We start from the raw sequence: 16,344 nt of genomic DNA on the forward strand, positions 1-16,344 counted from the left end.
CTGGTCTATGGAGGGCATCAGTAATACTTTCCATAGACCAGGGGAACAGAGCGTTTAATCAAAGAAAAGAGGTCTGCTGAACCTTGTCATTGAGATCTTTTGATGATAGATGTGAAGAACCAACAATCAATGAAACCATTACCAGCCTGACAGATCAGAAAGTCCTGATCAAAGGGACCGATGCCGACTGGCTTCACGAAATATGACGCGTGTTGTGCTGTGCAACTCTACTGGTCCGCCTGCTAGCGGCGTCCAATTCTCCACATTGATTTTGCTAGCATGAAGCTTTCATGCCGGAAAGGAGGAGGTGACCGTGTCCTTGACTCCTGCTGTATTCGTGTCCAGTCTCCATGTAAACATGGCATGGAAGGCATTAAGTAGCATCAGCAGTAAGTCATCTATATCCACCAAGGACAGACGCGGATGATCCTTCCTCCCCCTCGTTGTACTAAACACACAAGGACTCCCGTAATGACACACAGCAGGGACGGATCATTTGATGTATAAATAACGGTGACTGACATAAATCAGAGTTTATGGTGGTCATGCACTGACTGCATTTTAAACAGAGTCTTTACAAAAGACAATCTGTGCTGCCTCACTGTTTCCTAGTCACTATGGACCGGGCTCCGGGTCCACATGATCAAATAAACCACCATCACATGTTTACTCAGAAACAAGCATGTGTGGAAATTTCCTCCTCAACATTTCAGTGGTTGAAATGTTTTATGAAAAGAAATATATAACACCTATGTTAACACCTGGAGTGAAACTCGGATCTTCATCAATCTTCACAATATGTCCGAACTTCATTGATGCTCCTCACAAAGTTCCTTTTCAGAAGTGAGACTGAGTGTCTGTCATCGGGCCATGGGAAGAAATATGACCGTTTTATTGACGTCTGTCTGGACCTGACAAATCACTGCTGGAAAAAACATAGAGATGCCTGTCTATTTGCAGAGCTGCACAGTGGGTAGTGGTTAGCGTTCTTGCCTCACAGTAACGCTAATGCATGCTTGAATGCAGGTTTAGCATTCACACTGGACAAGCTGGGAGGGACTTCTTTTTCCACTGTTTACTGAGGCATGTCTGCCACCTTGGAAGAGTCTTAGTATGAAATGTCGATTCTGGTGAATCTTGCTTCAGGTTTTTCTTTCTCTATTCCGAGAGGCCGGTGTGAACGTAGCTCCATGTAAATGTGCCGCGTTGGAGCTCATCCTTTTTTAACCTTTTTTTTGTTTGTTTTTTCTGTTGTGTATAAAAACTTTCTTTTTTTAATTTATACTTTGATTTGAATTAGACCAGACTAAACAGAACAGCATGCGAGCAACACAGTCAAAGGTTGATTCCCGTCAGACTGTAAAGGCTGTCTGATCCACATGTAAATTTCATGATGTTCAGAAGAGACAGAGCACCATCCAGAAAACAATGACAGGGGGGAGGATTTAAATATAAATGTGTACACATCCATGTAATCCTAATAGGGAAAATTTTCTACAAATAAAACAGTACAAGTACCTTTCTTATCCTTTTTTCCCTCCAAAAGGGGCAATTAATTGAATCCATTTGTTCCAAATTTCTTTTTCTGAACTTTAATTGATGTGTTGGGTTTTCCATCCTGAAAATCTCCAGGATGATTCCCACCCAGTCACCCATCAGGGGCAGGGCTGAGCTCGGCCCTCTCCTTGTAACTGCTTTTTTGCAGAAGAAACTGAAAAAGTTTGAACTCAAACTTGCATTTTACAGAGGGAAGATAAGCCAACTGTATAAAACACAGAGATATTGAGGTTTTAAACACTGCACTCACACAAGTTTGAAAATCCCAGAAAATGTGGAAATGGTTGGCAGTGGAAGAGCCACATTGTCTCCATATATCGCTCTTTGTATAAAATATCTTATTATATTTCTCCCGCAGCGTTCTCTCCAGGTCAAAGAACTCGAAGTCGACTGTTGGAAGGACCAAATATTGTTCCAGATCTCCACTAACAGATTTAGTTTAGACTCCTGAATATCCAGAGTTTTATCAGATCTAGATTGGGAGAATACATTGTAAAGTTTAGAAATTGATTTTGAAGCAGTCAATATTTTAGAATATTGTCAAATTCCATTTCCACATCAGACTAATTGGACAGCTTACATTTAGCATTAGTATATAGTCTCAGCTGCAGGAGTCTATGAAATGTGTTTTTTTTCTAACCCGTATTTGTTTTGCAGAGTCAAAGCTCCTCGTGACATTACTTTTGGTGAGTCGGTTTCATAAGAAAATCATCTAAAGGTTATCAGCTCTTTTCGTATGACATACAGTACAGAAAAAAAGGTCTCATTCAAATGAATGGGAAGAAGATGTGTCCAAACTTTTGGTCTGTACTGGATGTTGATCACCTTTGCCAAATTTTAAGTGCTTGCGACAACCGGACCTTTCCCACCTGACCCATTCATTCCTTATCGGCTAAAATGTGTATAACCTGATGAGTTTTGAAGATGTAGCCCATTTTTTGTTAATCTTGTTTGTTTTTCCGTTTGTTCTGTCGTGTATAAAAACTTTCCAACATACTTCCAGCCCAAATGGATCCGGTGAGAGGTTGATTTTTACCCCAAAGATTTCTCACGTACTCGCAGGAAGTTTTTTTTCAAAGTAGCAAATGAATACACAGCTAACATGCGGCGAAGTCAAAACTATCTATTTTTAAATGTATTTTTTAGATCAATAATATTCTAATCTGTTCCCTGGTACCATAGAATAAAATCCTTGAAAAAATAACAGCAAGTAAATGTAGAGGTCGACCGCTCCACCGCTGCTCCACGGCCGCCTAATGAGTGGTATGAATGTGATAAGAGAAAGAAATAATTTTATCATTAACCTTTCATGGGTTTTAAATGGAATTGCTGACTGAAATCTAATCGTTTGTGTCGTGAAGAAGCAGCAAATTGAAGTCGACAGATTTCCATTTCATCCTTTCAAAGTGATCATATCTGATGCCAATCATGATTACGTAGTGATTTATAGAAGCCTTTGCATTAATTAGAGATTGGTCAGGGATATAAAGACGATATGGTGAGTCAGTTTGTTATTTCCCAGTTCACCTGGAGTTTGGCTCTTTCCTCGTGACCTCCAGCGTCTTTGTGCTCAATCAGCAAAACATCATTGAATTCAGAGGGAAAAAAAATAGTTGGACTTCAGTCAAAGAAAACTGGAATTAAAGGGTATAAAAGTGCAAAATAAAAACCTTTTTATTTTATGAGAGCAACTTCTGTTGTAATGCAATTGTTACACTTCAGTCTGAATAAAGAGGAAAGTCTGCGCCGTGCACTGAATCCCAGAGCCAGACTGCCTGAAAGTCTGAGGCTGACAAGACGGGAATCACGTGGAAGGTGACCTTCCAGACCACCGGATCTGCAGGTAAATCCATTTAACTGTGACCCAAAAGTTGCTTAATTACGTTCTACAGTGTTTTTATGTGTTACTTTTTGGCATTTTCAAATACACATCTTTAATTATTGACCTAATAGGTCAAATTACAGGGGAGATATTTACAGAAACGAAATCCTAACGTGTTTTTTTTTTCTCAACAGAAAGAAACATTCATTTGTATTCACTTTGCGCATCACAGTGGGTTTCCGCCTTGAAGGAAGCCCCCCCTCAGCTGAAGGTAAACAGCTGCTCGGTCATCACACTTTATCGGCTCTGACAACTGGTTGGTTCATTTGACCGCCCTGGTTTTTCCTTTTCCCGATTTGATTTTTAGTTAAGTTAGTGTTTAAATAATATTTCTTGAGCTGTAAATTAACATGAATTAAGAAAATTATTCTGTCCTTAAGGCATCATTTAAATTTATTGAGGTTTAACGAACATACTGTCATGAAAGCTTGAAAGTGGAGGCCCAGTCGTAGGTTTTAGTAGATTATGTGAACACTTCTGTGCCCTACTCTGAAAACAGAATAGGTTCATCCATGTAGGGTGTATTTAACAAAATCTCTACTGTTAAATTTAACTTGAACTTTAACTTGCCCTAAAACAGGTGGTTTCCAGATTTGGTCTGTTTGCTCATCTGCTGGACAAGACAAAAAACACACAAATATAAATACCTTTTTTTTTATACCTAACTCCTTCAAAAAATTAAAGTTTTTTAGATAAAAAATATTCTGTAACTGGTTCAGGAGGTAGAGCAGGTCGTCCAATGACGGTGCGGCTCCACTGGTGTGTGAATGTGCGTGAATGTCCCGGTGATGGTCAGACGGGCCGTTGGTGCGAACTGTCTGCCCCGGGGCAGCTGAGGCGACATCAGTAGCTACCATCACCAAGTATGAATGAGGAGTGAATGAATAATGGACACTGTAAGAGCTTTGAGCACCAAGAAAAAGCGCAGATAAATTGACTCCATTATTATTGCTATTAATATTATTAAGTAAATAATCAATGCATTTCAGACAATCCAAAAAATCCTTAAGTTCTGTGAAAAAAAAACTATGTTTTTTTCAAAGGAACAAAAAGGACAAATCTGATTATTTGCAAACTCCTTCATGAGGTGGTTGAGCTTGTGGTCATTTTACAGGCCGTCACATTAACTTTGTTAAAAACCACAGACTTTGGTCTGAAATTTATATTTTTAGCAACAGAAGTTAAACATGTACTTTCAGCACATACGTTTACATCAAACATTCAATGATGGTGAAGCTTTCATTTTGACTTGACAACAAATTACATCTCACTCTATATGCTAATAAAAACATTACATTTTTCATTACCAAACACGACATTGTGGCTTTCTGTGGGTTTTTGGTTCTTTGCATGACAACAGTTTCTTTTCCATTATGACCTCCAAACTTTCCCTCTGACCTTGAAGATACAACATTTTCTGTTCATTCTTTTCCTCTGAAACAGACAAATCCAAACAGATTTGCTCTTCTCTGCTTTGAAAATGAGGGTTTTAATTTCACATTAATATATAAAAATAAATTTTTCCAAGCTGTTGCTTTCATTGGCACACATTTTCCTATGTTTCCATGCTGCAAATACACAACTTAAGTTGTCTTAACCCTTGTGCTATAGGCACTTTAACATTGGGAGTAGGGTCATCTAGACCCACTAGACAGTGCTCTGAACCTTTTTTCTTCAATGATTTGTGATCTTCACTGGTGTCCATGGATTACATGAAATCTTTCCACCTTCATCCACCTTTGTCATGGTAGGGAGAACACGTCAATGGAAGGGAGGGGTCATAGGATGGTACAAGGGTCATGGAGCAACGCAACAGGAAAAACAACCCAAACTTGAACTAAAACTGAAACATTTCATAATGACCAAGTTTTTCTAACCAATTAAAAAGGATTAGCAAATAATGACTTTGTTTGTAGGACTCCGTGTATTATAAAAAAGAAAAAAGGGAATTAATAGGAATGATTGCATTAAAACCAACACGATTAAACATTTCCTCAAAAAAATGAAAAGTCAAAATCAATGTTTTTGAGATTTTAATTGACTTAAAGTCACAGTCATTTTAAGCTAAACTCTATGAATGTTACTACATGCTCCCAGCATATTAGATGAATGTGATTAAACCACACTGGAGGGGTGGGGTGTAACACAAAAGGAGACCTTAAGAAGGCCGTGTGGGTCTGGAGCACAATTATCGCTCATCCATCTTTAATATCTCATTCATTCTCTCCATCTCTACCAACAGAGGGGTTCTCACCTTGCAATTATTATCACAGCCGGGGTCTAAATTGGAGGAATTGGATCTTCTGGCCTTCAAAAATGATTATTGTGGATTTAAAAAAAGGGATGGAACAAAAGAAAGTTATTTGTTATTTGTATCGCAGTGGATTAAAATCAGCACTAAATGTTAAGTTATGACATAACTGCATCGGGTTCAAAGCTTTTCTTCCTCAGTATTTGTGTTTGCTTTGCTGAAACACAATCAAAGATGGAAATCGAGCTGTGTGTCGTTAGGCCAAGTTGTCATGGAAACCACATTTTCAAGTCTGTGCTCGGAGCTTGACAGGAAAGCAGACAGGTTATAAAGATGAGCATGAACGTCTTTTTTATCAAAACACGCTTTTCCTCCTTAACATTTTTGCTTTCGAGGAATCAAATGAGTTTCTTCAATTTGTTTAAATGCTGTCTGTGGTTTTATGGTCTGAGGGCAGGCGGTTAGCTGCTGCAGGTGTTGGTGACGCTGCTAGATGTGGCTAGTTAGCTAAAATCTGTGACATGCCGTGAGGTTGATGGCAGGTGAGGCACCGACTCCTTGGAGTCAGATTTACAAGTTCAAGAGCTGAATATTTCAGCATCCATCCAACAGCAGGTAACAGCATTGAAGATACACACAAGAATATTCGTAACTATTTCTGGTATTTTTCCAACTTCTAATTCTGGAGCTTTAATCGGTGTTATGAAATGTTGTCTGTGAAAATGATCATAAAATTATTTCTTTTAGGCGTAAAATTGAGTTTTTCCACTTACTCTCATGTTATTTAATAAAAAAAAAAGATTGAAAACCATTTTAGGCCCTTCCTTTTTGAAGGCCCAGTTTTATGAATAAATGTAATTGCAAACTTAACCACAGTCGTGCTCATGGACAGTGCCAGTTCTGTGCTGTTGTACACGTGCAGCAGTCATTTTGTCATATAGATAATAACTGTATGAAAATGTGTGGTAAAACCAGTGTTGCTACATGTATCAACTGGTGACTGAATGTGTTTAGTGTAACATCCTTAAATGTTAATTTTGTTTTGTCTTTGGTTTTTATAGTTTTTTTATTAGCAGTAAATTAAATGATGCTGTTTGTTTTTCACAGTAAAGCAGACGATTGCCTTGATGAAGGCTTTGCCAGACATGTTCCCATCACATGTCGCTCCACTCAAGAATTTAGGACATTCAAGTGAGGTGATGTTTCACATCCTTAAGTAAGATATTTACGGGCAAACAACAGGATTTAATCTTACTTGATTTATAGTTTTTTGTTTATGGCATTGTTTTTCTTTTTGTGTTTCAGTCTGCAGAACACCCCAACACCTTTTTCAATCAAGACCACTCGAGTCCTGTGGTGATCGTCTGTGAAACCAACTGCATACTAGCCATTGGAACCATGCCTGTGCTGATCTTCCCAAAGGAGGACATATATGATAGCGTGATGTATATCATGGCATGTTACACCTTTCATCTGACATATCCCAAGTGCATCGCTACACTCCTATCTGTGCTGCAGACAGAAGTCCTTATGGACACTATCCATGCTCGAGACATGACTTCCTCATACAAAAAAGTAGGCTTGTCCTACTCAGTAATAATTTTCCCATGTTACAATGTTACTGTGTTGAAATGTTGCCTGTTTGGCGTTTCATTTTACACATTCCTGTGTGATCCTCATTTTATGTAAATTACAACACTATGAAAAAAGAATAGTGTTAACTGTTCCCTTATTATCCAGAAAAGCACTATAGTTTTTTTTAGTATATTTCGCTGGTTTCAATAAATACATCCCTAGTAGTTTGCATGACGTCAAGATAACCTTAGTAGCAAAATCTTAATTAAAGAATTTTTTTTCAACATTTTAAGGAAAATAATCTTATAAATTCTATTTATATAAGTAAAAATTTGCTTTATATTAGGAAAAATAAACTAATATAAAGGTATATGTGAGTCTATGAGGTTAGATTTTGTTACTTTTTTTGAAAAGTCTAGACTAGCCACATTTTCTTGTTCTGTTGGCAGTTAATTTCTTTATTTTAAGCAATATTTACTTTATTTTTGTACTTTTTTTCCTTGTTTTTAAAGCAGACGTTTTGTAGTGTGCGTCAATCCTTCTCCACAAAAAGTTCTATAATCTGTTGGAAAAGTCTTCCTTATTTTCCTTTAGTTTATCAATCAATCAAACTTTATTTATAAAGCACTTTTCATATAAACGTATATCACAAAGTCCTTTACATTAAAACAAAACAAAATAAATAATATAAAAACAAGCATGAAAATTAAAATACACTGGCAATAAATAAATAAATAAATAAATAAATAAAAATAGGGCCCCCCTCCCCATATCTACACAACCCCCCCCCCACTTCTTTCACATCTCCCACCCCCTGACTGATGGGGAAAGACAATGAGAAATGAGAAAAATAAGAAATAAGCTGAGCACTAAAACAAGATGTTGGAAACGCTGATAATTGGAATGTCCCTCTCTGTGAACCGCTGCATGACCAGCCAAATGCAGCATCACAGGCGGGGACCGCTCCACCACAGCAAAGAGGTGATGCAGGTCCCCATCCAGAGCCGCAGTGGCTGAACAGCAGGCGACCCAGAGGGAGGGGGTCCAACTGAGGAAACACCGGAATAAAAAGAAATAAAAAAGGAAAAAGAGAACGAAAAAGTAAACATATTGATAAAAGCTATAAACAATAAAGCATTGAGGTAAATTCAAATTAAAATAAAACATTAAAATCTAGAGTAAGTTCATAACAGATAAAATGGATAAATAAAAATAAATAACGTTTAGTGAGTCTCTCCCTCCCAACGGAGATTACAGTCAATGATGAAAGACGTGCTCAGTCTGTTCTGTTTCTGCTGCACCAGTGTAGCTACAAAGCAGCTGTCAGCCCACGTCTGTCCCCTGCTGGCGAGGCTCGCCTCCCCGGCAGCCTTTTCTGGACCCTTACAGTCAGCGCTCTGACGTCACATCTCTGTTAAATTGGATTCCTGCAGTCAGACATGAGGTGAAGCTCCGGAGCCTCACCCAGAGTTTCTGCTCTGTATGTGATTGCACAACACTCAAATTCTGCGATTTTTAACCTCAGGAACTGGGGAAACCACGTCGAGTCAACTAAAAAGGTTTCATTAACACGGATCAAGATAATATTTACTTAACTTACTTTTTTTCTATTTTATCACGATGACAGGTGAGTCCGAGCCTCATTTGCCTCACCTGACCGCATGTCACTGGCTAAATTGCCAAAAAACAATGTGAATCTACTTTGAAAGACACTGTCTGATAATGCAAACTAAATGCGTTCAGTGCTGCAGGGGAGCTAGGTGGCCATCTTTAGCATAAATGTTGTAAAATCAATAAAGCGTGAAAAGACCTTGATGGAGGACCATAAATGTAGTTTATGGCTCTTGCTATTATTGCTGCGATGAGGTCAGGAAGCTTCGGATTCTTTAATCAATCTGTCAAGGAGCTTACTCGGTTTTTGTGTTTACATGCAGGATTAAAGGCATTTTTAGCATATTTGTTGATAAACGTGTATTTTAAATAATTTTAAAGATACAAGGCTATATTTCAAGAAATAAATCAAGCTGCCCCTTTAATTTTGACCCATTTAAAACCCCTTTCAATTAAAGTAAACGAGCCGCTCGGCTAAAAGCCTGACAGCATGACTGCTCAAGAGTCATCAAATGAATTAAGAGGCGTTCGAAAAAACAAAGAGCGTCGGTTACTCAGCACTAAATGCATCTGAAAGTAATTTAGCAAGATCAAAAACAGGTGAATTTTCAGAGTGAATTTGTGTGTGAAGGAGGAATGCTTTAACTGTTGCATGCGTGTTTTCACGATGTTTACTCAGGTGATACCTGCAGAGATTATTAGGACGCGGCGGTCTAAGCTCGCCATCACTAAACCTTGCATGTTAAGCACAACATCAGGGGAGCAGGATTAGTCACTCAAGCTGCACACGACAATCCCACATTTAATTACCACTAAAAATGAGTTTCTGTTTAAGCAGAGTCATGCAAAGAAAAAGAAAAAGAAAAAGACAAATTAAACAAATCGGGGCTTTGATGTGTTCAGGTGTTGTTTTATCGTCAAGAAGAACCGGACAAACATGTGCCTGTGTGTTCATTTGAACTGCGACATGTTGGAAGTTGCAGAAGATGAAGTGCTTTTGACAACGTTGCTAAGCAACACTGGAGTCTTTGCTTTGACAAACTCAAACCTTGGGACACGAGCGGGAAAGCCACCATGTTTGAAGAGCTCTCAGGTCAAGATCGAGTTCCCCTAAACCAAAGACTGACTCGAGTAAAGAAAAAAAGATAAACGCAACAGCTTAAGGTAGAAATGAAAGACGGAAAAAAATGATGATAATAACCAGACAACTTATAAAATATCCCGGTGGTAAATGGCATGTACTAGTATAGTGCTTTTCTAGCTGCCTCAAAGGCCCAAAGTGCTTTAGAGTCACATTCACACTAAGATGCCGGCTGCCAAACACTGGCACCAACCTCCCACCAGAGCCAAGGTGGGGTTCAGTGTCTTGCCCAAGGACACTTCCACATAATGGCGGGCAAAGTGAGAATCGAACCTGCAATCCTCCAATCAGAGGTCAACCGCCCTACTGCTGCACCACGACCGCTCAGTGACCACGTAGAGAGAAAATGCTCAAGCGCATTTTTTTCTGCATTCATGCTGCAGGCGACAGGTCTTAGTGGACACTTCTACAACATGTGATGTGCAGGCGTGTTTTACTGATTTTTTATTTTTTCAACCCCGCCAAATCCTGTAGACTGAATAAGGATCCCGTTAGTGCTGTTCACGTGACACGTGCGCGTTCCTCGCTGCAGCCTGACTGTCAGAAATGAGGAAATTCAACGATCTGAGTGTAGTTTGTGTGGCCGTCCTACAGGCACTTTTGTTTCACGTGGAGTGTCGGGCACATGGTCAGTACTCAGAACTTACTAACGACTAGAGTGTGGCGTAAGGACACCATACGACAGAATCACCTGTACGTTCATGACACACTTAGTCCTTGCACAAAAATGGTATGTTCCATTTTCATGGCGTCCCATGAGCCTCAAAAGAAACTGGGAGACACACCTGCGCTCCCCTCAGGATGCGGCCGCTCCTCTCTACAACCCTCCAGGTACCTGGACAAATAAAAAACGCAGGGGTTTCGGATTAAGTATGGGTGCATTAATGCAGTTACCCATCTGGGTTTCCTTCAAGTGGATCTTGATATTATTAAAATGCAACAAAAACATTTTAATGTGCAGAACAGAGGCTTCTTTTCACTTTTGTCTTGATACAACCTTCAGGTCTTACTCAGAAAAATCAGATGAAGTAGTTAGTTTCTGTTAGTTTTAAAATGTGACATTCTTGCACAGGTCTACAGATTTTTCAAAAGATGGAAAATGAGAAATGACAAGACTTACTTCAATAATATCTTGTACACAGAGATGCTGACTGCAGCAAAAACTGACTGGGTCAGGAAGGCCGCTTGGGGTTTGGAAAAGGCTAACTCCACCTGTTTTCCATTCTTAGTCAGTTACTTCAGTGAAGTGGCTCAGTGTCAGTCCAGAGGGGGTTCTTTGTATGAATAAAAGAAAACCCTCCTCATATACTCTGTGTTTTCAGTACACTGAGCCTGAAAGGGAAGAGAAAATCCAAACACTGCAAACTCTGGAAGGCCGGGAAATCCAGCAAAAGCATTTCTCCTTTCACGATTGGACAGATCATCAATGCGTCTGGTTGACAAACGCATAAACAGAAACTAATCAAACCATAACTTTCTGTGTTTTTGATGGCTCATAGTTACAGCTCGATGTCGTGTCAGACACTATTTTGCACTAGATGTGCTCACAAAACTCACAAAGTGACAAAGTCCCTCATGGTTAAGTTATTCTAGACTCCCTTCATTTATTTATGAGAGACACCAAATAAATTATGTGTCAGGTTGAAGTTGAACAAAATCTTAGCTGCAAGTGGAAACCAGCCTCCCCCTTAAGGGATGGGAAGTATCAACAGTTATTTATGAGCTATTGGTCAGATTCCCATTAAAGATGACAATAAAAGTTTAATTGATAGTAATAAATTAGGTGAAAACTTAAGTACCAGTCTGTGCGCCAAAGGAGAGAATCTCTAGTTGCGAAAAGAAAAGACAAAAAAAGAAAGAAACTGATAGGAAAAAGTCTAGCTGTACTCAATAATTCCTTTTGTAGATCATAGCTGTTATCATCTTTACACAATCACATGATGCATGGCGTTGCACACGCGAGTTTAGACATTTTGTTCTACTAGCAAAGAGTGAAGCACAACAGAAATCAGTAAAAACTCTAGCAGTGTTTCTTTCTAGGTCAAAGAAACTGCGGGTAGAGGTTTTTGGCTCGCCGTTTTGTGCCAGATGTCCTTTCTGGTGCCATTCTGGCAGTACTGGGACACGGACCTTGGCATTCCAGCTGAAAACAGTTTTGTCCCCCACCGTGCCATCGGCCGGGATCATTTAGGGCCTGAAAATCATGCCATGATCACACGGCAAGAAAGATATCAAGATGTTAATAATTCATAGGGGGACTGTAGAGGTTTGAGGTCATCTAAACCTTCAGGAGGACCGAACTTTCTCTGGTTTCACTCCTATGTGAATCAGCGGCGCTGTGTTCAGAATTCAGTTTTTGAACTTTTTTTATTGTAAGGCAGAAAGAAATCCTGTTTTGTTACAGTTGAGGAAACCAAAACTGAAGCAAATGACACTTTTCGGTGCTAAAATGCCTTACGTTGCAGTTTTTTCTGTCAGTTCTGATCTGCATGGTATAGGAGGCTTAATGTTAAAGTTCAGCTACATGAAAAAAATTATACATTTAGGGCAGATGCCAAATGCATCATTAACCCTTGTGCTATCCTGGGCACGTTAATATTGGGAGTTGGGTCATCTAGACCCACTAGACAGTGCTCTGAACCTTTTTTCTTCAATGATTTGTGATCTTCACTGGTGTCCATGGATTACATTCCACCTTTATCCACCTTTGTCATGGTAGGGAGAACACGTCAAGTTTAAAGTGTAAAATGTCTGGATTCTGAGTTTTTACGAGCCACAAGGTTTAAAAAAACCTTTACAGTTAGCGTATTTTGAAACTTTGCTATCAACGAGCACAAAGATTTGAAAGATTTATTTTCAATGAGCATAAACGTGTTTAATTTAAAAAGACATCAAAGTGAACTCTGAAATCTCCAAGGAGTGTTCAAAAAGCTAAAAGCATGAAGGAATGTGAAGGTGACTGAAATGTAAAGAAGCATCTGAAGTGTAAATACCCCCAGGTGTGAACATGATAACTTTCAAAATGCAGTTCTGCTGTCGTCGTGTCTCGTTTCTTTTTTTAACCTCCCTGTCTTGTGTTTGTATTTGTTTTCTTTTTTTAGGTCGGCCTGTTAAAGTGGTTTGATTTTCTGCTTTGCTCGGCGCTGGTCTCTGTGTTTGCTCTCACCTGCTGTCACTGGAGTAAATTTATGGATCCACTTTTCAATTATTCCACACAAGAAATTCTCTGCTGTCGTTTTCTGCCTGCTTTTTCTTCGTTGGGTTCTTTCCATAGAGGTGATTCGTGCTTTAAAGGTTTGTTTTTTTTAATCATGCTTATCCAACAGGCTTTGCTTTATGCCTTCTACTATGATATTAATGACAAAATAATTTATTTTGTCCCCAAAGATTTTAGTTCCTGCACACAGGCTGATAGCGGTTTAGAAGATAAACGGAAAGAACATCGCTGACCTGATTTTCTTCAGATTGGAACCACAGCGATGGGATCAAGGTAAATATATGGACATTTAGACACCAAATTCCACATCTCAATAAATACATTTGAATTAATCTTGATAAATAATCCTGTTTGATGTTCAGAAATACTATTGCTGGCTTGCTTTGGTGAAACCGACATGCTTTCTATGGTGACCCAGAGTAAAACGACATTTCTTCTGCGCAGATATCTTCCTCAACTTGTATTTGTATGAAAATGACCTGTTATTAGACTGCATACATCTATTCACTGCTCAATCTTACAGTGGAATTCCAGCTCATGCATGTGTGCACACCAGCTCTGTAAAGTCTGTTCACTCGGATTTACTCCCCTTTTCTAATGGCTGGCTCGCATCTTTTTGTTTTTCAAAGAAAACTTTTGGAAAGTATTTCAAAGAGGATCTTTGTTCTCCAATCTTATTTAGTTGTTTCGTCATTCCCAGAATTCCCTTGTTCAGAAACAGGATCATTGCCATGCTTGAATGGAAATGAAAACTGCAAGCACTCGCAGAAACGTCTTTGGAGGATTTTACACATGCAGACTGTTACTGCAGCAAATGATCCAGTTTCAGAAACACAATTGTTTTTTTATTTATTTATTTACATTTACGTGTTTCTTGAAGATGATTACTAAAAAAGCAAAGCAGAACAATTATTAGAAGAAATTATCTTTCTCATTGACAGCATTATCTCTGTGAGTCTGGAATAAACAAGTGAGATTTATAGAAACACTAAACTAGCCTTATTAGGGTCTGAGAGTTTATTTTGGTCTAAAGAGTTCAGTTTTGCACGACAGCAGGGTGTTTTCAGGGCTTCAGCAGGTTACTAAGAATCTACTCATGCATTTCACTGAGGCACAGACTCATAACACACTCAGGTTTTTCCTGTCATTGTTAGTCTGAGGAGATGAGAGCAAAGCGTTCCAGTGACACATTGAGATGGATTGTGAGCCAAACTGCGACAAAGAGCCACAAGTCAGAAGAAATGATTAAGAAAACGAGCAGAAAGACAGACCTGTGGCGGGACCGATTTGTCTGCAAGTCGCACAATACCTGAACACCACCGCAGTTTGTGAAAGTTTATGAAAGAAAAAACGACTGCCTCAAAGAGTCATTATTTTTCACGGCTTTTGTGTTTATTTATTCACAGAGAAGTTTCACAAACTCACAACCTGCAGCTCTTAGATAATTAATAAAAGGGGGAAATGTGCCCTTGATGATACCCTTTCAGCGAGTTCAGCTGCTTTCTGTGAGGATCATAATGATATTAGATCCATCATTTACTAAACTCCCTTCGTTGCATAAAGTGCATGAGGACAGTAAGCCCCCTGACTGCTGAGGCCCCCAGCTCTCTGATGACGTCCAGGCCAATTTTCATTCAAGCTACATGCAGGCTGTGTGAGATCTCTGTCTGTTTGCCTACATCTAGTCAAAATTATTCCATAAACCTTTGTATTAAACATAATTAATGTAGAATAATTGCATTATCAAAATAAAAACATAAAAACCAGATATGTTCATGTTGACATGTGACACTTCTGTGTGCAGTTAAAGTCATCGTCACGTATGAAGTAGATTAAGTATATTCATACTTTCTTCAGCTTATTTTGGAGGACCGGGTATCTTAAGACAGTTATTTTTCTTCAGCGGATCACAAATAAAACATGACTGGTTGTTCTCGTCTTCAAATCTCCTCTGCTACCGTTAAGTAAATAAGTCTATTGTGGTTCTGGCTAAAGTTTGCCTGCCTAACCCTTTGTTCTGTTACGCAGTTAGAGGTTCATTCAGGTTGTAGAGAGAGGATTGTCAATACATGACTAACCAGCTCATCCATCCATCCATCCATCCATCCATCCATCCATCCATCCATCCATCCATCCATCCATCCATCCATCCATCCATCCATCCATCCATCCATCCATCCATCCATCCATCATTTTTTTTGTTTTGATTCTTTGAAATAAAAAAAGTCTTAGTTAGTGTTCAACCCTCCACGGACCCGGACAACCTAAAAACAACTACAGGTCAACGCCCCGTACAGGTGCATGAAGGGATGTAACGATTCGTTTTTGTTGTTGCTGCTTTGATTCAACCAGCCAGGACAGATGGGTGTGTCCTTTCAGACCGAGACTCATGACGACTGTCAGACACTGCTTTTCATGAAGACTCACTACACTTCTTGACTGAGCTTAACTACAAGGCTAATGTACACCTATTCTTTCACAGATCTGTGAGGCATTTATATGCCAAGGCTGTAGTGTAAATAAAATTCAATTTATTTACTTTTAGTGAGCAGCAACAGACTGAAGCTCCACGAAAACAGTGGAGAAATGATGAATAATTAAAGAAGATTAAAGTCAGTTGCTTCAAGGTAGAGATAATATCCGAGTTAACTCTTGTGTTCTTAAGGTCAATGTGAGATTAGTTTTCTTTCAGCACATACAGATGTGATGATTCATTAAATCTATCAGAAGAACATGAATGTCATCTTGATTCAACTAGAACTTGCCTCTGGCATCATGATGGGATTTATAGCATGTTTATTTTGGTGATATTTATGCTTTTTGGAGTGTTGTGGCTGAAAAAAGCAAGTGTGATAATTACTCTAATATAGTTCAGTATTGATATTAATCTCAGAATGATCTACATTCAAACAGCGAGGCAGCTTTCCCTCTCCTTAAAGTCTTCAGTAGTGTTTGTTTTAAAGAACAGGACGTCTGTGGAAATCTAAAAAGAACAGAGAAAACATGTTTGTGGTTGGTTTTTGGGCTAAAATGTGACGTGCAACGCTTTTTCTCTGCTAGAACTGGTGCAAGAAAGTGGGGAATTAGCTTCAAACTCCAAAACTAAGCTT

Source organism: Oryzias latipes, chromosome 7 (genome assembly GCF_002234675.1).
Source record: "Oryzias latipes chromosome 7, ASM223467v1".
Lineage (NCBI taxonomy): Eukaryota > Metazoa > Chordata > Actinopteri > Beloniformes > Adrianichthyidae > Oryzias > Oryzias latipes.